Genomic DNA, 25,956 nt, shown 5'->3' with positions numbered 1-25,956 from the left:
AATAATAATAATGATAATAAAAGTGTTTATTTATCTATTTATTTATTTTATTGGTTAACCATTTAAAAGCAACTTGGTGTAATTTCTTTCAAAAACATGGAAAGCAATTATTAAGCAATATAACAAAACACGGCCCAAAATTGGCAAAAAATGAGTAAAAGAGTTACAAGAAAATGACCTGAAAATAGGCTAAATAAAAGAAAAAGTAAACCCTAAAAGTACTGAAAATAAAAGAAGTAAAGTTTACATTTTTTGTAACATAATTTTAAATATATAAAATTGAAATAATTCTAAATAATATATTATATATAATATAGGTTTTGATCATTTTCTAATACCTCTCCTACACTGTTTTTTATTTCTCAGTTCATTTTATTGTTATTTTTTCTACTAATTTCTTGAAATCTGTGGGAAATGGATTTCTTGCCGGGTGGATCATTGCTTTTTTCCCCAATTTTCCCAGTATTCAAAGGGTTAAGATACCCATTATATAAAGTCATTATGTTTTTTTATAGCTTTTAAAATATGTAAGTCAGAACAAACAAATCACATCTGTATGATATATCTATATATTTATATTATATATATACTATGAAATGAGCTGCTTGAAAACATTGAGTTAAAGGAGCAGCGTGGCCATAAAATTATGGAAATATAATTTATATCAAAAAGTGTTTTCTTGTGATTGTGAATTATTTTTTTCAAAGCTACAACAGGAAGTTTCCTCCTGAGAGAACAAAATGAGATGTGATGCAGCGTTCACTGTTTATACAGCTACAACTCTCTCTAACATGTGTGTTCATGTCTGTCTGAGCATGACTTACACACACGCGTGTGTGTGTGTGTGTGTGTGTGTGTGTGTGTGTGTGTGCGTGCGTGTGCGTGCATGCGTGTGTGTGTGAAGCCACTGAAGGGAGGCTAAGCTGACCTCTCTGATGCTCGCTCGTCTCCACCACTTTATAAATCATTCAGATGAATCAGAGACTCGTGCAAAAAAAAGCAAAATGTTTGCCGACGCGACATCATGTTCACCAGAACACGGCACACAAAATATAACCAACAGAAACACGCCGTGATGCTGCGTTTCACTATTTTTCTGAGAAAAATGTGACTGTCGGCATTATCCATTTCTGTTACATTTGGAGTTAGATCTTTATTTTGAACATGTCATAAAAAAAAAAACATAAGAGAAATGAAACATGAGCAAGAAAAACAACCAGAATGCCCATCGGACATATTCAGTAGACAAATGTAAGTATTTTATACTTGCTTCCTGAAAAAAACAAAACAAATTCCTCTCAAATCCTGTTTTTTTTTCATTTGAAACAACTTTAATTGATATTATCAGGTAGTAGATGATTTTTTTTGCTTTTGTTTTGTTCTGATTTGAAGTCTTTGAATTTACGTGTTTTTTTGCTTTGCTGATTCTCTGTTAGTGATTTTGTTACAATTCTTTTGTCTTTTTTTGAAAGATAAAGATTGGATGTGTGATTGTTTTATATGTATTTCCCCACACTTCCACACATTAGCACACTATTAGTTGATACTTTGAAACTTTACATTTCAGCAACACTCTGGTTAATGTTTGGTTATGTAATGGTGATGGTGGTCTGCAGCTTTGGTGACACATCATCCGCCATCACACCTGGAGGGGAATCATACAAGTCTATCACACAGACCACAATCATGCATAAACAAACACTTTTACAATATTTTTTTAAAGTGAAGTCAGGCAATGTAGGACACTTTATGATAGATTACCAAAAAACTATCAAATAATAAATAAATAAGTAAAATAATTTTATTGTAACTTTTTACTGATTTCTGGCAAATTTTTGGGCCTTGTCTTGTTAAGCTGTTTGTTGCCTCCATCCCAAGCTTTTGAAAAAAAGAAAAAATCAAGCTGTTTTGCTTAAAGGGTCAATTACAACAAACTTTTCAACTGCTACATAAAAATGCTGAAGAAAACCTTGAGAATTTGATGTTTTACGGCTTTGATTGTGCGAGGTTAATCAGTCAGTCTGTCCAGAGCGACTGTAAAAGCTGTGAGAGGATCAGCTGCGTTCACCTCTCAAACCGCTGCAGCGCCGTTCACACGGCTGCTGATTCTCTGTCAAATTTATCACTAAGTGCCTTTTTGTCACCAGCGAAATGATTACAACTCTTTCTCCATAATTCATATTTCACACTGCTAAATGACTCACATTTCAACACTGTTTGACACCTGAAACGCTCCCGACAATGACAAAAAAAATAAAAAAATTTTACACCTCAAACTAAAGTCCCACAATGCCTGGCGTCGCTCCTCCCTAATAATGATTAATTGTCGGGTCTTAAAACTCGGCGCCGTTAATCTTTCGGGGGAGCTGCAGGTGCTAACAGCCGGAGCTAATTGGGGTGCAGAGCCAATTAGAGGCAGGAGAAGACTGACGGCATTAACGGTGATGAGGCTCATAAAGCTGGCAGACCTGCAGAGACACAGTTTGAGCCGCTCATCTGCACATTCAGACGGAGACGCCAAGACTTCCTGAGAAACAGCGGCTTTGTACCTGTCAGCTGTTTGTGTGGAAGCAGAAAATATCAACTTTCAACCTTTTAACCTTTAAACCTGTTTCTCACTGATAGTTCTCTTTTAATGCTTATTTTAGTGCTTGTGAAATGTATTTTGTCCTTTTGTGTCGCTGTCTGTGATTTTGTGTTCATCGCCGTCTGACTGTCTGATTCATGATCTCAGTGGGACCAACCTGGTTAAATAAAGGTTAAATAAATAAATAGAGGAATAAATGATATGAAACCTTTTTCAGCAGCGACACCAATGCAGACTGGAAGCTGACCAATCAAATAAACAATTTCTTTCGGATTGTTCGGCCTTTGAGACCTGAACAACTTGTGAAAAACATGGGAATAAAAGACAAAAAAATGACCTGAAAATGAGCAAAAAAAAAAAAAATTAAACAGATGAAAATAATAAGAAAAAAATCTGTAATATAATTTTAAACATGCAGTTAAGAGGAATATAAATATAGTTTTCTTGGCATTTTTCCTTGGTTTTTGGTCATATCTAATCATTTAGATCATTTTGTGTCCTTATTCTTTTTTTCAGTTTGCAGGACTTTTTTTTGCAAAGTGTCTCATTATATTTTTTTTCTGAGTTTTGGAAAAAATCAAACCAACTTTCTTGGGTTTCAGAGGAATAAATGTGCGTGAAAGACGTCTGAGCCCTTTTAGCCGTTTGTGTAGAGGCATAAAATATCATCTTTTAACCTTTCATACGAAACCTTTTTCAGCAGCGGCATCCTGCAGCTTATGCTGCAGTCCACCATGGAAAATAAAGAAAAATGAAATAAATAAATAAAAATAAAGTAAAGTAAAAACTAAACAAACAAAAGAAAAACAAAACAAGAAAATGACTTAAAAAAAAAATAAATTCTGTAACATAATTATAAACATGTTCTGCAGTAAAAGGACGTGCGTGTTTACAGATGAAGAGAGTGAGAGAACGAGAAAGGAGCTCAGTGTATCATGGAAAGTCCCCCGGCAGACCAAACCTGTCAGCCTAACTAGGGGCTGGACCAAGCAGGCCTGAGCCAGCCCTAACTATAAGCTTTGTCAAAGAGGAAAGTTTGAAATCTGCTCCTAAAAGACGAGAAAGCGCTGTGGAGTTTAAAATAGAGAATCTGCATCCAAGATGTCACACATCATTTTTGTTGTTGTTGATATTTACTCAGAAAACCAGCTTGTTTCCTCTTTTTACTTCTGATCAGCCGGCAGCTCGAGTGTCAATCTTCAGCTGCGACAGACATTTCGGGGAAACTGCGACGTCTTCTTCCTCTGCTTCTTAAAATGAGATCGCACCTTTTGTCCTCTGAGCGTGACACCTTGATGTCACCCCAGACCCTCCAATCGCAAACCTCACCCCCTCACCCCCTCACCTCCTCTCTCTCTCTCACCCCGGGCAGTTGCTAAGCGACGAGGCCCTTGTATAATTCATTTACCCGCTGCATGCAAATATGTGGACAATTAACCACTTCTGTTTGCATAATAGATTTGGGAGGGAGGAGGTGGGGGGGTATTTAACTCCCAGTTCATCTCATCCTGCCTGACGACACAAAGCAAACGAGGGGCGAGAGAGAGAGAGAGCGAGAGCGAGAGGGAGAGGGAGAGAGGGAGAGAGAGAGAGAGAGAGAGAGAGAGAGAGAGAGAGAGAGAGGCAACCAAATAATTTCCACTCCCTCTCATCGCAATCATTGCAGCCTCAATACCTTCATTCTTTCTGTATTCGTTCACTCGTCATAGAGAGCAGAGAGGAGGAGCAGAGCTGCAAATTACCTCGACTGCAACACACACACACACACACACTAAAAATACAACACACACACACACATGCACGTGCACGCCTTGCAAAAAATGCTGTAATTACTACCCTACGCGGCGCTCAGCCTCCGCTCAGCAGCCATTGATGTGCAGATGAAGATGGCCGCCGCATGTTTTTGCGCTGAAAGAAAACCATGTTTTGGTTGGGCTCTGTCAACCGAACAGCTGGATTGCCATTTTTCACTCAAATTAGATTTCGGCTGAAGCACCGGCGCTGGGGGAAATTAAAGCGCACAACAAGAAGCAGAAGGAGAGAGCAGCCACTTTCTCTCTTTCTGTCTTTTCATGCTCTCCCTAATTTGGTACAAAAGAGGGTTCAGAGCGGGGCGCGGTGGCAAGTCAAGCTGCATCCATCCATCCACCCATCCATCCATCTCTCCATCCATTCATCCGTCTCTCCATCCATTGGTATTTATTTGGGGGCTTTTTGTCTCTTTTTACTGTTACCGACACATTTTTTTCCGTTCAAAACAGGAATCTCTGCCTCAAACAGACGGCAGGAACTTTTTAAAAATATCACAGCTGCATTATTCCTCCTTTAAAAACACCAAAAATAAAAGGTTTTAATAGACGGCATTCATCCATTCATGGACTCTCAATGTGTCAACATTTGTGTCGATTTAAGCAGCAGGAGAAACGTTTGTACCCAGAATTATCAAATGTTGCACATGAAAAAATGAGCTTTAATTTAGTAACTTACAATCCGTAAATAAAAGCAGATTCAGCTGCAAAAATAAACTTTTGTACTCGCTATTATGTATAAATGACTTATGCAAGTTAGAAAAGCTGAAACGCCGTGCCATAACAGAACATTCATCCTGTCACATTTTGATCATGAAGTGAAAGAACGAACCAGACCCCCAAGAAGCGCGCTTTGCTTCCAAGCCAATGTTTGTGGCGGCAAAACGTGAAATTAAAACATCTGTAAATCCAACACGTTCTCAACTCAAGTCGTCACATGTTGTCGCTTTGCAGAGAACTTCTTCGCCTACATAGCTCAGCTTCTGTTACAGATTTGCACAAAACTTAAGCGATATTTTAGAAATTTCGAAAAAATTGCGTGATGACTGCGTTTCCACTGAGTGATATTAAGCGACTTTCCTCTTGTGATCACATTTTAAGGAGCACGCCGATGGATGTCCAAAACATCGGCAGGCTTATTTTTATTGCAGCCTCTGAATAAAGCTGATCGAATATCATCGTAATTTCGTGATCTCATATCAGAGTTAAGATCTCGGTCTCTTCCTTCGTTCACATATAGCGAGCCATGTTTTGTAGATTGTCATTGTTGTACTTTTTCTTCTTTGTGATTAAAAATAGTGAATTTAAATAGGACATAAGATAAAAAATATAGAAGCAATTTAAATATCTAAAATGACAAAATAGAATATAAAGGACACAAATGTATGTACAACAGGTGCAATGGAGGGACTGTACAGTTCTCAGAAGTATAGTTACAGAGCAAATATCTTAAGTTTAAATAATTAAGTTGACCTGAAGTGTGCAGTGTACAGAAATCCAGTCCAGCGTGCATTAATGTAACGCGTGAAAACTGATTTAGCTTAACACAAAGGTAATGTTTTCAGACTCTGGGGCTGGATTAGAGCCGGTGTCATGTGGGCGGTGGGGGAGGGCCGCAGTATTGTCCATGATGGTGACAGCAGAGGGGAAGAAACTGTTTGAGTCGTGAGGTTTTGGTCCTGATGGACCGCAGCCTCTTCCCAGACGGGGAGGGTCTCGAAAGTCCCTGTCCAGGGTGAGAGGGGTCAGCCACAATTCTGCCTGCACGCCTCAGGGCCCTGCAGGTGTTCAGGTCGTGGAGAGATGGCAGGTGGCAGCCAGTCACCCTCTCTACAACGCAGATGATACGCTGGCTGCAGCGTACCACGCAGTGATGGAGGAGGTGAGGATGGACTCGATGATGGCGGTGTAGAAGTGCACCATCATTGTCTTTGGCAGGTTGAATTTCTTCAGCTGCAGCAGGAAGAACAATCCTCTGCCTTTCCGACACATGCTCATTCAAAGCCGTCACATGCTGCCACTTTGAAGTGGACTTCGGTGTCTCAACGTTATGTTTTCGTTATGTTTTTCTGTGATGTGAACATAAGCACGTGGTGGGTTGACGCTGTGTGTGGTTTGAACAACAAACACACGGCAACCAACAGCAGGATATCAAATGCACTTGCTGGCACCGCTGGTTAGGATTAGGGGAACGAGTACACGGTACGGTGTAGAACAGACCCCATTCAGACAGGAAGCAAACTCCTGACTCCCACATGAGAGTCCAGGGTTTGTTGGACTCATCCACTCCCCCTCCTGCCCGCCCCATATGGACCCTCCTCATGTTACGTCTTCACCGGCAGCGTTTCAACCTGACGCCGTCCAGCGGTGTATCGTGAAGATATTATTATAATTTACCAGAACCGATGGCACACAAACACTGAGGCAGGAGCGAGAAAATTAGTGATTAAACAGTGAATTTAATGTTTTCGGTCAAATCAAGTCAATTGTATTTATAAAGCCCATTATAACAAATCACAGTTTGCCTCAGAGGACTTTACAGCATACGACATCCCTCTGTCCTCAGACCTGTAACGGGGTGTGGTAGGACCCAACTGCAGTATAACAGAGCAGGTGAGTAGTTGGTAATGACCTTTATTTAATCTTTTGGCACATTGAATGGAGCATAGGTGAGTATAATCAGGCTGCAGGGAAGTCGGGACAGTTATCAGTTCTGGGGCGGAGCAGAGCTCGTAGAGCGACTTGGGTAAGCTCACGTTCACAGGGGATAGTTCAGAGTTCGGGTGGGGAAATTGTGAATGTGGAGCGGACTGGCAGGTGAATGTATCAGGTAAGTTGCAGAAACACTTACAGCAGGGGCTCCAGAGAGGGGCAGCGGAGTTGACGTCAGGCAGGCAGGAAGCAGAGCAGACGAATCCAGTAAGTAACCTGAAAATTAACACACAAAAAAATAAGGAAAATATTAAATAAAATAATAAAAACAAAAATTACCTGAAAAATGCTAATACACACACACATATACATATTTGTGTAACATAATTTTGAATAATAATTAAACAAATATATATATTTATTTTTTTATTTTTTACATTTCCCCTTAAAAAAAAACAACTTTATTTCTTTCTCTTTTACAAAAACAATTAATTTTCAGGTCATTTTCTTGTCACCTTTTCGGAATCTTGCAGTTTCTGATGCATCTCTTTCTAAGCTGCTGCCTTTTCACCAAATTTAAAAGAAACCAAACAAATTTTCTCAGGTTTCGATAGTTTTAGTGCTTGTATAAGGTGTCTGAACAGGGTTAAAGTTCATTTTACCAATAAATGCTTAAGTAAAATTTGGAATCAGACTTTTACCTGTAGTGGAGTATTTTCACAATGTCCTGAAAGTTTACTGCAGTAGAAGATTTGAATACTTCTTCCGTAACTACTTTTGTGCCTTAATAGGATTACACACTCACACATAGCTATAATGTTAGTGTCCACATACTTTTGGCCACATCCTCCAAACTGATGTCCATTGTTCGGTCAGCTCTTTGTCTCTGTCTGTGATCACGTCTCCGTATGTGAACGCTGGATTCACCCGTCAGCCCGTTAACCTCCTCCGTCCCTGATGTCCACATGTGGATCTCAACACGTTAACTGTCACAGGGAGCGACTCTGGGGCTGCTGGGTAATAACGAACTGTTGATGGTGTGGCGGGAGGCGGCGAGCGGTCGTCACCACGACATGACAGCTTCTTAATAAAGTGGTGAGAGGGAAAAGGTCAGAGGTCACAGAGGGCAGTGTGGAGGAAGATCTCATCATCAGGGAGAAACTTTGTATGTGCAGATAATTAACCGCAGACCAGAAAATTCCTTTTAAATAAGGTGAAAAAATAAGTTGCAATAACATAATTTTATGAGGAATCAACTGTGCTGATAATTATAGCAGAATAAACACTTTAAAATTGCTTTTAAATGATGTGGAAAAAATTGTCGGACCAATTTAGCTTTTTTTACTGGTAATCAACTTAAAAACACGTGTTCATAATTACAACACTTTAATATATATATATACATATATACACACAAATATGTACATATGCACAAATAAAACCCCAAGAATAAATAAAAGAGCCATTGAATGGCTGTTTGCAGTATTTTATTTAATCATTTTATGCAGAAAAATAATAAAAATGTTATCGTACAGCAGACAGGTCTCTGTTTTTTAAAAACTTTTTTAAACTGATCCGACCGAGGCTGCTTTATGTTTATTAGACACAAAAAATCTGAAATTGTTAAGTATGAAACATGCATGATGGCAAATGCTTTACTGTTGGTTTGGTATTTATTTTAGGAACCTAAATAAAACTGAAAGAAGTGGCGCGAAAAGTGAGGATATTTTAGAGCTCCTCTTAGTCTTTCAGGGGAGCTCATGTGTCTAATTTACAACATTGATCCCTTATTGACTGATTGACTGACTGATTGATTGGCAGGTATTTAAATACGGGAACAACAACTTAAACCTGAGTGCTTTCAGACAGACACATATCACACATATTATGTTACTTTCTCTTTGTGTGAGTGTGATGTCCTGGTGCTTAAAGTTTGATATTTTTCGTGATTCTCATGTGGACATACGAGGTTTTTCTGCGTGAAGCGATGAGCCTGCAGAGGGCTGCCACAGCTAATTTGTCTGCAGGCTGATGAAGCTATTATTACTGTTGTCAAGCTTCACTGCACTCTGATGCACAATATATTAGTCACATTACTGAGCAGGTTCCCTCTGGTATTCACTGACCTGTCTCTCACACACACACACACACACACACACACACACACACACACACACACACACACACACACTCGGTGACAGCAGACATAATCATAGGTATGACACAGTGATGGTGCCTTTAATCAGAGCTGCAACAGAAAGGGAGACAAAGTTCCTTTTTTTTCAATAAATGATTGTAGGAGAGGCGCCCTCCGCCCCCTCCCAGAGACGCCAGTTCAATTCCCACCTCTGACCGTATAGAATAAGGTGCATAATCATATGGATGACACACTTAGTGGCAGGTGGAAACCACACTTCTGCAACAAAAGCTTGTCAGGGAGGGGGAAGAGAACACGGTGAATCTCACGAAAACATGAACTGAAACTAAAAACAGCTGAAATAAAGAAAAGAACATGCTAAGGTGATTATTTTGCAGAAAAAATAAATTGTTTCTGTGGAGTAATAAGCGTGTTGGAGGCTGACAGGGCTGCTAATGTTGTCAAGCTTTGGCATTAATGTGGAGGGAACAGCTTCAATAAACACGCCATCTCCCTGCTGACATCATACCCAAGACGCCCGACGTATAGACGGCGGGATTAATGCTGTCACGGTTTGATTGGCTGCCTGACGTGTTCAGTGATGGTAAAGAATATTTCCACATGGGCGTGAGTTCAAATCAATCTGCAGACCAGACAGGAGTCAAAACCAGAGAGTCTCCACACACACACACACACACACACACACACACACACACACACACACACACACACACACACACACACACACACACACACACACACACACACAGTTTTTAAATCAAACATCATGTCAGCACCTCTCTCTGAAGCAGTACTGTTACTATTTCTCTTCTACTTGTACTTTTTCTTCAGTGGAAATATCTGAGCAGCTTAAAGGGGGAATCCCTCTCTGATGGAGCTATGAGACTCAATGTGGAGACACAACTACACTTTCTTTTATAAGAACCACTGGTTTCATTTTTTTTTTTTTGCCACAAAAACAGCTGGAAATGTCTCGATGTGTTGTTAAAAAACACCCAGTTTTGTCACGACTGAATTGAATCAGCGGAGGCAAAGATGTCTGAGCCGACACTTAACCGTTTATGCAAAAAGGGAAAATATATAAATTATAAATTTAATCTTTTGTCTTGATTTTTTCTTTAAGGTGAAGAGATGATCTACACAGCAGACACGCCGATGTAGCAGGAAAAAAAGAATTCATGAAACTGTTTGTTTCTTGCGTGTTTCTTGTTTGTTAAATGTGGAGTAACTTTTCTGACCGACCGTCGCAGCGTTCATCAGGTGCATCTGCAGCTCTCCTGATAATTTTTTTTTATTTGTATTTTTGATGCAATGACGATAAAGGGTTAAATCATATGAACAACACGAGCTCAGAGAGTTTCTGAAGCAACGCTCGGGACAATCAGACGACCTCTGAGTGTTTTTAATGTTTGCTTTTACAGAGAAAATAATCTGTGTTTCTGTTTCTGAGGAGAGATCCTGATGTTGAATGTCTGTGAAATTTGTCATCAGAGTGGCACAATTAAAACATTGATCCCTATTGCATTTAAGGCAGAAATCTCAAAATTTGAAGAGATCCAAAAATAATCCTTTAAAATAAAAAATGAAGGAAGATAGCTGAAATGAAGACAAATATTTAACTAAATACAAATATGTGTTTTTATTTAAAGTTTTTTTTAATGTTTATTTTACATTTTTAGTCATTTTTAGTCATTTATTTTGTTCACTGTGTTGAAAAAAATCAGAACACGGGAGGAATAAGTTTGAGCTCAGCGTCGTCACAGACTGTTTTTGTTTTCTGCAGAGAAACGACAGTTTCAGGTGAAAAAATCAAATGTTGATTCTGTGGGAGAGTTTTAGATTATAACAAAGGGTCAGCCTCAAAAGGCAGTAACACAGTGTGTGTGTGTGTGTGTGTGTGTGTGTGTGTGTGTGTGTGTGTGTGTGTGTGTGTGTGTGCAGTAGCAGCAGCAGCCTGTAGATGGCAGCAGAGAACAGAGAATGAACCACGGCATGAAGACTGTAAATATTCAGGTCAAATTACATGCATGAATTTGAAGGATATATTATATAAAAATAACTACATTATAAATATTATTATATAAAACTGAAGAATAGATTAAATAAACACTATATAAATTAAGCCTTAAAAACAAAGGTCAAATTATGTGAAATAAAACATTTCAACATATTGCGTTTGTTTGTTTTGAGCCAAATAAAACCATCTATGCAATTATATTTAGTAAACATTTATAATTACTGATACTGCTGCAAAATTGGAAGATTTCATACAGAAATAAAAAACAAAATATACAAAAGGATTCTTAAATGTACATGCACTCATTATTCTTCTTATTTGCTTTCCTACTGTGCACCGTTTATTTGATTATTAATTATTATTGTATCATTAATGTTGACACATAATTGATTTTGTACAATGATAGTTGATAGTTCTATAAATAGAAATATAATATTAACATTAAGTTCAAAAAGTAAAGCTCTACATTGACAATAATGAATATTTTGGAACAGAATACATATTTATGAATTTAAATATATCAAGAACATTTATTTATTGTTTGTTTTTGGAACAATAATAGTTTTTGTTTCTTGTAGAAATAATAAAAAGACGGACTAATGTTTGTAAACACATACATTTATACATTTATATATGCAGCCTATTTTCATCTGATATATTTTTACAGTACCCAATACTCGTGTGTACATGTATGGATGCATGCTTCGGGGTAATATTATGACATATTTACGGGCGTGTTCTTGCAGAACATGCACTACATCAGTGTTGCAGCAGGAGGACGTGCTGTGTGATTTCTGGTGTGTGGTGCAGCAGACAGGCGGAGACGTGGTGGCCGAGACACACACAGAGGAGGGAAACAGTGTGTGATGTGCTCGTCCTCCTCTCGGGTTTATTTAGTGTGTTTACAGTCAGTCGGAGTAAACATCGCTGCTGTTTGTTCCCTTTACGTTTACAACAAACATGACGACGAAGCCTGCAGGCTGCTGCTGCTGTCACCGTGTTTGTAGTTCAGACGTCCAATTATTACACAGCACCAACCTTCATCCAATTATTATCCAACACACACACACACATACACACACACACACACACACAAACACACACACACACACACAGTCTATTATCATCTCTCTTTATGTGACGGCACTGAACAACAAGAATTATACACCTTAATTAACCAGCCAACATGTCAGTGTATTTATAATAACTACTGACACAGAGAGAGATTCAACAACTCCAACACGCACACACACACACACACACACACACACACACACACACACTGTAAAGCATGAATCAAAATACAATGAAAACAAAAAACTAATCTGCACAAGTTTTAGTTATAGTTTTTTGAGTTAAAACACAATCAAACTTCACATCTGTCAGCATTTAGATCGGATTACTGTCACCGTCTACACAAATACTACACGCTGGCCGATATGACTGAAGAATAAGATTGCAATATTCGTAGGTTATATCTTGATACACAATGTATATCTACATTTTTTTAAATCTCCTCTAAACTACTATAAACTACTAACATACAATTTAAAAAAGGAAATTGACTACATGCCATAAAATGAAGTTAAATTAACTGTGCTTACAATAAAGTTGAGTAAAATACTGTTATAATGAAGTTAAAACTGTCGTCATTGTAAAGTTAAAGTATTGTTATAATTAAATAAATTGAAGCGGAACCCACTGTGCTTTTGTTTTGAAGGACAAAAGCACAGGCGATGTTTTTGCTGTGGACTTGAAGCTTAAGGTCAAGTGTTGGATGTTAGCAGACATTTACACTTTTACTGCCTTTAGCTGTGAGGATTCATCCACTGCGAGCTGGAAACAAACTAACAGCTCTGCAGTACAGAGACTGCAAATATCTGCTGCGCCGTGGTTGCAAAATGTGACTAAATAGTCCCGATCGGAGCTCTGCAGATTAAAAAAACACACATCTCACCTGCTCACACTACCACCACTCATTAAGTTAGACTGTTAAACGTTAAACATGATGATTTATTCTCTGTAAGCTGGAAACAAACTAACAGATCTCCACTTCGGATATGTATAGTATTGCAGATCGCAGTAGTGCTCCATGGTCACAAAATGTGACTAAACAGTCACAGTCTGGAGCTCTGCAAAAGCCCTGCTTTATGTGTGTGTGTCTAAGAAAGAGAGAGTGCTATGAGAGAGCCAAGACACCAAACCAAGTCTCGTGCCGGTGACCCGAAATAAAGACGAGACAATTTATACTCAATATTCACGATATACTAGTTTTATCTCTCATGGAACAAGCTGTGATACATCGATTATATTCGATATGTCGCCCACGCCTTATGCTGGATAAACTGTCTGTAGGCATACAGTAAATATCCACCTATGCAATATTTTTTCTTTGCACGATTCATTTGGTCTACAGCTAACAGAAACACTTGACTTCCGTCTAAACATCTATTTTTCCTCGTGGGCGTAACAGTCCAGATGTCTGTATCGTACATTGTCCGTGTTGTATGTTGACCTGATGGACTCTGAGTCTGAAAATAAAGATGAACTAAACTGAGCTGAACGTTCTTCTTCACCTTTATTTGTTCAGATATGTTCCTGTTCTTTCCCTGCAACTCTGCTCTTTTAAATCAAGGCTGAAGATTTTTCTTGGCCGCTGCCTTTTATTAGATTTTTAGCTCGCTTTTATTTTGTATTCTCTTGCTCTTTTATTAAGTCTTTACTTGCATTTAAATCTGCCTTCGTTATGTGTTTCTTTTGAACTTTGTCTCGATGCTTTTGATGGAGCCAAACTTTTTCTTTAAATACTTGTGAATGCAAGAAAAGGGATTTAAGGGGTTAATCCAAAAATATGAAAAATAGAAAAATATGTTTTAGCTTTTCAGAAAAAAAGTCTCAATTCAAGTATGAGAAGTGAGCCTCTACTCACCGTTAGTGACTAAAAGTCACACATGTAAGACATTTAAAAAAATCACGACGCTTTTACATGTTCTACAAGCATGCACACACAGTGCTGTTGTCACGGTAACAAGAGAAAGGATACGCACACTCCTGTTAACAAAGCTGAAAGGATGAGTGTGTCTGTGTGTGCGTGTGCGTGTGCATGTGTGTGTGTGGAGGTCAGAGAATATTAGAGCGGGTTTTGACAGTTTAGCTAACACACTCATTCACACACACACATACACTCAAGGTTGGTGAATCATCGCTTCATGTTGCGTGTCAATTAAAAAAGTGAGTACACACGTGTAAATAGATATACAGTTTATGTCAATAAACACGAAAAATCCCCAACATGCAGCGTTCACGTACACCTTCGCCTAAACAAACAAAAACACACTTCAGACAAACACAAAGCAGTGAGGGTTTTCCGTATTGCTCGTGTATTTGATGCAGTTAACCCTCCGAAACCTCAAAAACAGAGGGGAAAAAGACAATGACTAACTTTGCAAGAATTGTCCCACAGATTGTAAAAAATAGTTAAAAGTGACAAGGAAATGACCTAAAATTAGAAGAAGGGAGGATCATTAAAAAAAATATCCAAAAAGGGGGAAAATGCCCAGAAAATAATCATTTTAGATTTAATATTATTTTACAGCAGAAAAAAAAACTAAATATAAAACATAAATTTTTTTTCAGCACATTTTTAGGTCTTTCTTTAGGTAGGTTTTTCTTTTGTTTGCTTTTTTCAGGAAATTTTCTTTTACTCATTTTTTATTAGCCAACTTAAGTTGTGTGTTGCCTCCTCCCCGAGTTTTTAAAAGAAATCAAACCAATTTAAGGTTTCAAAAGGTTAAAGAAAAATTCTTGGTAATTGGGATTGGGAGCTTTAACAGCTCACTTCCCTTATTTCCTGCCAAAAAATAACAACAAACAATAAGAATTTGAAGACAATTAAACAAAAAAAGCATAAACAACAAACATATAAAAACACAAACACAAAAAAAATAACTGGGACACAAATAACAACATCAGCAATAACCACCAATACAAACAACACAACAACCACAACTGAATACTTTTAGATCAATAAATAAGTCCCAGTTTGTAACTGAGCTGAACGCGTCATTTGACACTTATAAAAAATAAATAATGGATCGCGTGCCACCTACTTCCGCCTTTGACGAATATTAAACAGCACAAAGTAACACTGCTGCTTCATGCAAGGCAAGAACTGACCGAAAATGGCGTATGGTGAATGCACAAGGCTGTTATATCGCTCTGTTGTTTCTAACTAACAGCTGCTCGTTCTGCAGCTCTGCAGCGTTAAACTTAATGCAGCAGATTTAAATATTATCATCAAAACTGTATTTAAGTGCGACACTGTCACATAATGAAGGAGACGTATAAATCACTTTAGTTTTGGACAAATCAAAGTAAAGTGAATTTTACAGATTAAATAATATCTGCAATAAACATAAAAAGTGGTAACAGGATATGATCTGAGGGAATTATATCACATTTACTGTGAAATTAACATCATTCTGATTAAAAACACAACGACCTGTTCATGTATAATGTGATCGGTGGTTTTATAGAAACTTCTTTTAGAGCCACTGACTGAGCAGAAAACACCACAGACACAGTCAGTAGTTTGCTGAGAGCCACAAACACATGAATAAAGTAAAAAATATTCTGTCTCAGATTTTCTGCATCACTGATAAACTGCAGGCTCCTGTGGGGAAAATAAAGCTTTGCGATGCATACAGCGATACTGTACATGCACGACTTCGTTAGGAGGCATTTATGTAACTTTACGCTCAATAAGTCGTATGAGGTGTATTATTAATGTTTTTCTGATTACAGAGAGACGCTCCTCAGAGAAGCTGTGAAAGACGCTTTTCAGCTGATTTTAAGCTGAAACTCAGAACATAACCTGCTCTGACCCGGTTGCGTTTGCCACAGAAGTTACCATGGTGATCCAGCCAGGTTAAAAAACAGCCACCTACAGTACAGGAAACGCCGGCTTTAGACTCAACAGACCTCGCTGAGGCACGGATCTCGCTTTATAGTACACCACTGCAGGGAGCAGGGGGTGGATGAATCCAACAAACCCCAGAGTTTCATTTGGAAATGCGGTGTTTGTTTACCGTCTGAATGTGTTGGTTTTTTTCTACACCTCACCGTCTGCCGCCTTCACCGAACCATCGTTGCCAGCATGTGCTTTTGTTGACGCCCGGCGTTGGCTCTCATGTGCTTTTATTGCCTAAACATTCGACCACTCGCAGGACAATCCCAACATGCGCTCGTGCTGACATCACAGTAGCGCCAACCATCACCAGCTGCGTGGCGCGCATCAAAACATGAACTGAAGGGCGTCTTCGCATCCTGCAAACCAGCCCGTGATCAGCACCACGGACAGCAGCCAAAGCGCCAAATTCATCAACGCTAATCCAAAAGCGGCTAAACCAACGTAGCCCGATGTCTCAAAGCTGCAAAAAAATCGCCTTCTAACACTTTTTTACCTCTGAGTGCTACACCCGCTGCATTTTCGACACTTAAGCAACTGTATGGAAGGGAGCACAAGAAAAAGACACTTTTACAAAACACTTTTATCACTAATTATTCTTTTCATTCAAAGTGGAGATCACAGAGGGAAGTTTACATGTAACTTTCTGTCGCTCATGTTAAATACAATTATCCCAATTTTGCCGTTTGCGGTGAGATGTCAAATTTTCTGTCAAGTAAAAATGGCATTAGGTCAACTGCAATGTCGTTTACTCCAACATTTAACTGTCACGGGTCGTATTTTTATCAAAAACTGGACTTGTTTTAAATAAAGGGCAAATTAAACTTGAAGTTAATAACTACCTGAGTGATATCTAATGCTTAGCTGGTGAAGGGGATTCTGGGTAACACTGTGGTTGTTAATAGGCTCAGTGAAATGTGTTTAACCTGTGTGTTAACCTCTGGGAGACACACAGTAAAGATGTGATGGTACAAGGAGGCGGATAATGAACATTTTAATAGACTAATTCACATAATGTAAGTGTTTTTAAAAACGGTAACATTTCTTCATGTATGATTACCGGTGACTCGCAGGGGCGTCTGTTCGGCTGCTGCGACCTCTTCAGCGGTGTTGCTTGCGGAGGTGTAAAGTTATTGTTTAATACTTTATAGACTTTAATCCACTTCTACCTTTGTTTCCCCACTTCTTTTACTCTCCTCTTACGCTCCCTCTCATGCACATCATGCAAAAACACAACGTTCCCTCCCATATTATGCAGATAACACGCAGTTATGCACATCAGCATTTTACCATTTTAGAAATTCCTGAAACCAAATGAAAACTAGACCTGAAGAAACTTGTAGACGTTAAATAACTATAACCAGACGAGGAAGACAATATTTAAGATTTCTATTTTTTTATACCAACATTTTCTTTTAATCCTCAATTGTTCCACAAATACTTGTGAATGCAAGTCCACAATGTTTAAAAATATCATAATTTATTTTCAATAAAAATGCAAACATTATGTGCACCTGGAGGATACCCAGTGCATCATATTTTGACGAGTAGGTCCACTTGATTAGGTTTGGAGTGAAAATGTGTTGAAAATTTCAAGTGTTGAGATGTCTGACTGTCAACTACAGTTTCAGATGAACTAATAACAGCATCATATCAGAAATTCATTGTCCCATTTCCCCAAACATTTCAAAATGATGTCTTCACCAAACTGCACTGATTTGGTTTACTCTAGATAAAGTGATATTGTACCTGTTCATGCGTGGAAACTGAAGTTTGTCTTAATAAAAGGTCTCCTGCCTCCCTCCTCCTCCTGCTGCCTCAGGTGCCTCCCAGCCCATCTGTCTCCTCTCCACAGGGACTCTGAGGAGCGGGGGAGGACGGGGAGGACGGGGAGGACGGGGGAGGAGGTAAATTAACAAGTTGCCACATGTTTCCAGGCTGTGAGGTGAAAGCGGCTCTGCTGCTTTTAATTACACCTGGACGTCACTCCCAAAGTCTTAAAGTAACCAATGGTGTGAAAGAGAGAGAGCGAGATCCCTTCTTTCTCTCAGGGATCTGTTAAATTAATGACTGAAGGACTGACTGATGAAACGGAAAGAAATAATAAAGTGTTTCAATAGAATTAATCTGCAATAAAAGTATAGAATTGGACAGGTAATCCTGCTGGAATTATAGTTTGGAGGAAATGCAAAGGAAATGTTAATATCTGAAACTGTTTTCCAAATATGTTGTTTCTTTTCCTACACCCAAAAATTCACACAAACGCCACGTTATCATGAGTAACTCGTGCATGACCTGCGTTCTCATCCCATCTCATCGTCACATTTTGCCGCTTCGTCAGAGACGCGTTACGCTTTAGGTAAACTTCTGCATCTGCTGTTAATTTTCTGTGAGGACGCTGCATCAGGACATGATGGGATGATGCTGAACGTGGTTACGTTTAGGCGACAAAAGCACACGGCAACCGACGCCGAGACGTCAACAAATGCACATGCCGGCACGGGAGATTATGTTCAACACGGACTACTTTTACTCTTTTATTCATTTTTTTCATGTTTTTTGATTCTTCGCTCACCGCGGAGGCATGAGACAAAAACAACTTCACAAATTTATCATAAAAAAGGTAACCGGTATACAAATAGACATTTGGTGAGTGAAGTATTCATGTAAGTCAAATTATTTAGGTACTTGTACTTTACTTGATTTATTAATTACATTTCAGATTAGGATTATTAATGCAAAACATATTTTACATTAATATATGCTACATGAAAGAGATGATCACATGAATTCATTAATATAATTATTATACAATAATATATTATTCTGCATAATGAGCACTTTTACTTTTTTAACTTTCTTGTTTTAGTATTAAGTATATTTTGAAGGCAATACTTTTTTAAGACAAAGTTATATTTTTGTCATATTATCATTATTTTAACTTGAGTGCTGAACTTTTAGTAGAGTATTTCTACACTGTGGTATCACTACTTTTGCTAAAATAAATAAACTGTAGTACTTCTTCCACCCCTCTGTCCTCCCTCCTGTCTCCTGTCTTCTTTCTGTCTCGTCCTCACTCTTTCACTCTCTCGGGTGTAATTGGTCTCAGTGTGTTTTTCTGCTCGTATGCTACATTAATTATCACAGCAATCAGACCGGGGACAATATGGCTTTATTTGTTCCTGCGGGAGAGTTGTGTGTGTGTGTGTGTGTGTGTGTGTGTGTGTGTGTGTGTGTGTGTGTGTGTGTGTGTGTGTGTGTGTGTGTGTGTGTGTGTGTGTGTGTGTGTGTGTGTGTGTGTGTGTGTGCGCGCGCGCAGACAGGTGATATTCACATGCATGTTAGGTACAGTTGAGCACTTTTATGGCTCATTATAAGCTCTAACAAGGCTTCAGTAGCTGTATGTGTGCAGTCCGCTGGGAGCGGCTGTGAACACCTTCTCTCACAGGGCAGCTAAAAATACACACCCAACAAAAACACACAACAGAGAAGAAAACAATTAGAGTGCGTCGGTGTGTGTGTGTGTGTGTTTGGAAACTCGTGACACCCAGCGTGCACACAAACACTTTTTTAAAATTCTCTTTTGTTTTCTTTCTGTGATGCCTCAAACTCCTGAAGCCCTCACTAATTATGTTTATATGAACGTACACGTGAGTTTGGCTTATTATATGTTGCTGTTAATATAAAACACAGCCTGTTTATTGGAGTACAGAGCACACCTGAGAGGTCACCTGTCTGTGATGTCACGCACAGGTTCCTGAAGGGGAGTTTTTAACGTCTGGGGTTCGGATTTTACATTTCTGCAATGATTGTGAGGAAGCTGGGAGGAGCACGATATCTCAAAACCCAGAGAAATAAAAACAAAACTACACTCCATGGCCAAAAGTATGCAGACACCCACACATAGCAACTGTACTTGAGAAGATGTTGAAACAGCTGCAGGGATTCGAGCATCACTGAGATCAAACACCTCTGTTTGTGATCGGGTCTGACGCACAGTTGGTGTTCCAGTTCATCCCAGTTCCAGTTCAGGTGTTGGACGGGGTTGAGGTCATGGCTCTGTGAGGACCTGTCCAGGTCTTACACTCCAAACTAGAACTGAACTAGAACTAGAAATGTGGATTTTGCTGCAAAGAAGCATCAAATTCTAAAACATGGACGCTTCACACACAGACGATCTCCACAATAAGCACAGTTTTAAGATTAAGTTATGACATCGAGTAATGGCGAGAAAACATTATGATGTTAGAGTGACGTTGACCTTTGACATTTTGGACATAAAATGTCATCACTTCATCATTTTATCCTATTAGACATTTGTGTGAAATATTGTCATAATTAGCATAATAATTCTTAAGTTATAGCCAAAAACATGTTTTAAATTGAATCAGTTTAACAGTGAAACCAATTGGACGTGCCACAAAGAAGAAAGAAGAAATTCCCTCAAGGTGTTCGTGAGATTTCACTTTCACAAGAATGAGACAGACATAAGGTCACAGTGACCTTGACCTATGACCACTAAATTGTAATCACTTCATCATGGCGTCCAAGTGGACATTTGTGCCAAATTTAAAGCAATTCCCTCAAGGTGTCCTTGAGATATTGCTTTCACAAGAATGAAACTAATGCAAGGTTAGTGTAAGCTTTGTCCATCAAATTCTAAACGTTTAATTCTTGAGTTTATATGGAAAGTTGTGCCAAATTTAAGGGACATCCCCTTAAGGTGCTCCTGAGATATCACTTTCACAAGAATGAGATGGACGCAAGGTCACAGTGACCTTTGTCCACCACATTCTAAACCTTTAATTCTTGAGTTCAGGTGGACATTTGTGCTAAATTTGAAGAAATCCCCTCAAGGCATTTTTGAGGGACACAAGGTCACAGTGACCTTGACCTGTAACAAATAAAATCTAATCAGTTCATCCTTTAGTGGACGTTTGTGCCAAATTTGAGCAGATAAGTCCCTCACGGTGCTCTTTAGATATTGAATTCACGAAAATGAGACAGATGCAAGATCAAAGTAACCTTTGACCACAAAATTCTGATCATTTCATTTTTGAGTTCGAGTGGATGTTTGTGTCAAATTTCTGATGGATGGACTACCCAAAAACATAATGCCTCCAGCCACTGCTGTTGCTGGTGTGAAGGAATAAAAATGCAGCATGTGTTTGAATTCAAAATAAGCACCAAAACACCAAGGGCTGTCCAAACACTCAAAGAAATACTTAATTCCCTAAATAATCATATTTCAGTTATTTGGTAATCTTGAATTAGTTCTACAGGATACAGGTTTTCTGTAGAAATACAAATATGTGGACAAAAAAATCACTGAATCGCTGTTCCTGCTGCATCGATTTTCATCCTTCTTTTGTCCACCAAGATCTGTTTCCTGCCAACAAACAAAAGCAGTATTTCCTGTGGCCACTAGAGGACGCTGTTACATGATCATATGTTATTTCTGATGCTCCTTGCACACACAAACACACCGTCCTCCCCGCATACGCACACTCCGACACCTGTGCTAATGAAGCCGAGCTGCAGCACACGCCGTCCTTGAGTCTGTCAATCAAGAGCTCACTAATGGGCCTCTACACACACACACACACACACACACACACACACACACACACACAGGAGAGAACACACAGGAGAGGACACACATGACACACACACACACACACACACAGTGAGACACGTGCAAACACTCAATAACACACACCCTCTCACAGCTGTACCTTCCTATTGAGAGGAGGGTTTCATTGAAAAGGCTGTAATCTGCCCACACACTCTCAGCCAGCAGGAGAATAAGACAGACGGAGAGAGAGGGGACGCATTTTAACTAAATACTGAAATATGAAATAAAAACATGTAGAGAAATGGAAAATAAGGAGTATAAGAGAAAATAGAGGGAGTGTAGGAGAACTGTACTGACAGAGTACTGACAGACAGATAGATGGCACATTTAGGTCCCTATTATCCTGTTTTTCTGTCTTTGGCTGCATTTTGTCAGCAACATTATTTACATTCTGTAATTGCCTCTTTGTTGAGTCCACATTGTTCTGGGAACAGACTTTAAGGTATTTGTAAGGCTGGACGGCCCACACAGCGACTGCTTCCATCGTCATGCACTGAGTCCTTTTAGTCTTCGGCAGGAAGCAGCAGATATCGACGACCGAGTGAATACGGGACTCCCTCAAAACTTTCCAAAATATTCTCATCCCAAGTTGTCGCTGCTTTGTCAGTCTGCATGTTGCGCTCTAGAAGTAATGAACAGTTTTTGCATCAATGTGGCACTGTTGTTGGGGTTTGGCCTTAGTTTAAAACATCATTTTGGGGGCCTGAAAATGTACATTTTTAAAATGTTTTGGAAAACGCCACCTCTTCTCTCGCCGTGTAAACTGGCAACGCACAAATCCTGTGAGAACTGTGACGTCCAGCTGCATTTCACACATGGTTTTAGTGTTTTTCTTTGTGTCATTACAAAGTTACACCGACAACTACCAGCCTGACGCGCACACTGTTTTCGGATCCGTGTACACGAGGATCGTTCTCGCAAATATATCACATGAACCCGGATTTTTTTCAAACCGCAAAGGAAAGACTTCTGTTTTTAGTCGGGCTGTTCTGGTCAAAATGGCCTACTGGCCGACGTATCCTTCTTTGTCTGCTGCTGACATTCTGGGATGCCCCTACCGTGATGTAAACAAAAGCACGTGGTGGGATTAGGCTGCACATAGTTATATTTGCCAGTCTACCCATAAAAAAGAAAAATTAAAAAAAAAAAAAGAATTAGAAAGTGTCTTTGAGTACCTAGAAAAGTGCTATAGTTCTATCTCTAATACAATGCATTTATAACAAAAAACTTTGGGGTACTCAACATTTCCCAGTTGACTTTGCTGGGGAGCAGACTAATATTGTAGGAGCTGAGCTGGAAATTCACAGATTAAACAAAAATACACAATCTGGATAAAATGTGCCAAACAGTCCCTAAGGGTTAAACCAATAAAAACACTGAATTAAGACTTTCCGATGTGCATTTTTGAAATGTATGAGATCACACACTGGGGATTAAATCCGTGTAGCTCTGAGAGCAAAGTGACGGCCTCGACTCCTCATGCTGTTTTGGGAATAAAAACATGTTTATAAAGTGAAGAGAGAACAGCGACAGTGTTTTCATTGTGCTGGTTTACATGTGTGTGTTTTATGATTGTTTACTCACCTCTGCACCACGCACACACACACACACACACGCACACACTATGCTGGCATATTACAGCATGTTTGCAAGAGGTTCTGCATGTTTTCTTACTTGCCAGCATGCGTGCATGTGTGTTTGCACTCTCGCTATCCACCTCTGTGGTCACAATGCCCATGTTGTCCTGTGTGTGTGTGTGTGTGTGTGTGTGTATGTGTGTGCGTGTGCGTGTGTGTGTGTGTGCACATGTGTGCACATGTGTGTGCGTGCAATCAGTCCACGGCCCAACACACACAGTAATAGAGTCCACTGAGACACGAGCAAGTCTACAGTTGCTAGCTGTAAATTGACCTATGTGTGTGTGTGTGTGTGTGTGTGTGTGTGTGTGTGTAGTAGGGAGTGTCCACAGAGAGCCATAATAACTGTTATCTGTCCCACAGGCCCTTATCATTACACACACACACACACACACACACACACACACCTTCATCCAGAGTAAGACAGCAGCGGTGATAATTAGAGCTGTAAAGCGTCCTCAGGTCGGAGGGTCACTGAAGCAGACAGATAATCAAATCAAAATCTGAAATGTCAGATTAGATCTGAAGAATAAAAAGGACCAGCTGCTGTTTTTACAAATGAAAATAAAGAGATTCATTTCTATATATTCTGATATTTTCAGTCAAGTAAACACAAGAGCAAAAGACAGAAAGCTTATAAAAACATTACGTTTTAAATGAAAACCGCATGCACAAGTTAAAACAAACTGGAAATCAGTAAGATTATAAATAATTATAGATTTTTAGCCGCATACATCAGACAAATTGGAAGACAATGAACAACTACACATTACAATGTGCATTCTGCATCACATGAAACACTTTGTGTTACAATTCATCTGTATGAAAGGTGCTATACAAATAAAGACTGATTGACTGATTGACTGATTGATTGATTGATTGATTGATTGATTGAACTCACAACCTCAGACACCAAATCACTATCCCAGTGAGCTCCAAGAGAGAGACCAGAAGCTTCACACTGTGACTGAGCCGACCAGCAGGGGGCAGGATATCAGTGGTCTGTGCATGGAAAGGCAGATTTCAAACTGCTGCCAAAAATTCACTCAAGACTAAACTCTGAGAATCTGCAGACTTCATGTAGACAGCAGAGAGATGCTGACAGTTTGTTTTAACAAAGATTGATCTGCTCCATTAGTGAAAAAAACAATGTTTCAAGATGCCATTTCGCCACAGACTGCAATAGTTCACATGAGGGTAGAATTAAAAACGCTATTAAAAATTTAGTCCGGATACCTGGAAAATCCTGCCTTAATCTGCTATCTAGGTTTTGTGCAATAAAAAGCTCACTGAACCTTCCTTTTACTCGTTTACTCTCAGACACTTTAAATGATTTTGATTTTCATAAGTTATCTGACCAGCTGAGACACAACTCCCTCCTCCTGACAGGCCTCCTTAAACCGTGTGTGTGTGTGTGTGTGTGTGTGTGTGTGTGTGTGTGTGTGTGTGTGTGTGTGTGTGTGTGTGTGTGTGTGTGTGTGTGTGTTTAATTGCAGCAGCTCTGTTCTGTCCACGTCTGCAGGTTGTTGGTTAATTGGTGCTGGAGGCTCAGCTCGTTAACTCTGCTCTAATCTGCCTCCCAAACAGCCTCACACCAATTACTGCCCCTCCACCCCCCACCCCCCCTCCTCTAACTGCCTGTTTGTGTCTCGCATGTTTTTTTTTCATAATCATATGAAACAAATATATTAATATGTCACATCAGCCTCACTGCCACGAACCACAAAAACATCAGCAATTTAGTTACGTTTACATTGTCAGCGTAATAATTCAGAACGTCAGAAAAACTTCTCAAATTAATTAAATCACTAAAGCTGTTAATTGCTATCTAATGATACTATTTTATGATAAAGTTGCACACTCTCATCTGTAAACCAATAATAGATTAATTCGTTTTATTCCTCCAGATTATGTGCAGGAGTTTCTCCAGCCACAAAGGCAGCCTGACGCATAAACTTTATTTATCTGCGATAAATTAAAAATTATAAATTATAAAGTGCTTTACGGGAAGAAAAAAGAAAACAGCAATAAAATAAAACACAAACAAAGGGACCACAAAAACACCTAAACACTGGAAAGACAAATTAAATTAAATTAAATAAATAAAAATTAAACATGTATTTATTCATTTTTAGTTTATTCTCAGATAATTTGGGATCTGTTTTCTGTGTGTGTGTGTGTGTGTGTGTGTTTGTTTGGTTGTGTTTTGATGGGATAGATGTGATCCAGGTAAATGTTGTTTGGGGAAACAAATATTTCTTGTCACTGTTTTATTCAATAGTGTCAATGAATAAAAAGACATTTGAAAGAAAAGCAAATATTTGTTTGACCTCTGTCATCTGAAGAGTCTACTTCACTCAGAGTAAATCTAAATGAAACTGTTAAACTATTGTCTCTGTGATTTTAGTGTGTAAATTCAAATATATAATGTATTTATTTAATATAAACAGTATCAAAGACATAAAAGCAGAAGTTAAAAAAAGAAATGAAATATAA

General features: G+C 39.0%; 1 protein-coding gene across 2 annotated transcripts in view; it reads right to left on the bottom strand.

The window, feature by feature from the left end:
• The window catches only part of LOC121954134 (metabotropic glutamate receptor 7-like), a 60,594-nt gene that overhangs the window by 20,694 nt on the left and 13,944 nt on the right, over positions 1-25,956 (bottom strand). Inside the window, exons 4-5 of one of the 2 annotated variants that reach the window (XM_088087310.1) lie at positions 7,882-8,130; positions 7,247-7,323 (exon numbers count right to left, since the gene is read on the bottom strand). The gene's annotated coding sequence lies outside the window, so the exon portion shown is untranslated. The remainder of the gene's footprint in view (positions 1-7,246; positions 7,324-7,881; positions 8,131-25,956) is intronic. The other variant, XM_088087311.1, reaches the window with a different exon arrangement.

Source organism: Plectropomus leopardus, chromosome 14 (assembly GCF_026936395.1).
Source record: "Plectropomus leopardus strain MGB_pleo_1.0 chromosome 14, ASM2693639v1, whole genome shotgun sequence".
Lineage (NCBI taxonomy): Eukaryota > Metazoa > Chordata > Actinopteri > Perciformes > Serranidae > Plectropomus > Plectropomus leopardus.
Note: the sequence above shows the minus strand (reverse complement) of the source record. Positions and strands in the feature narration are given on the sequence as shown.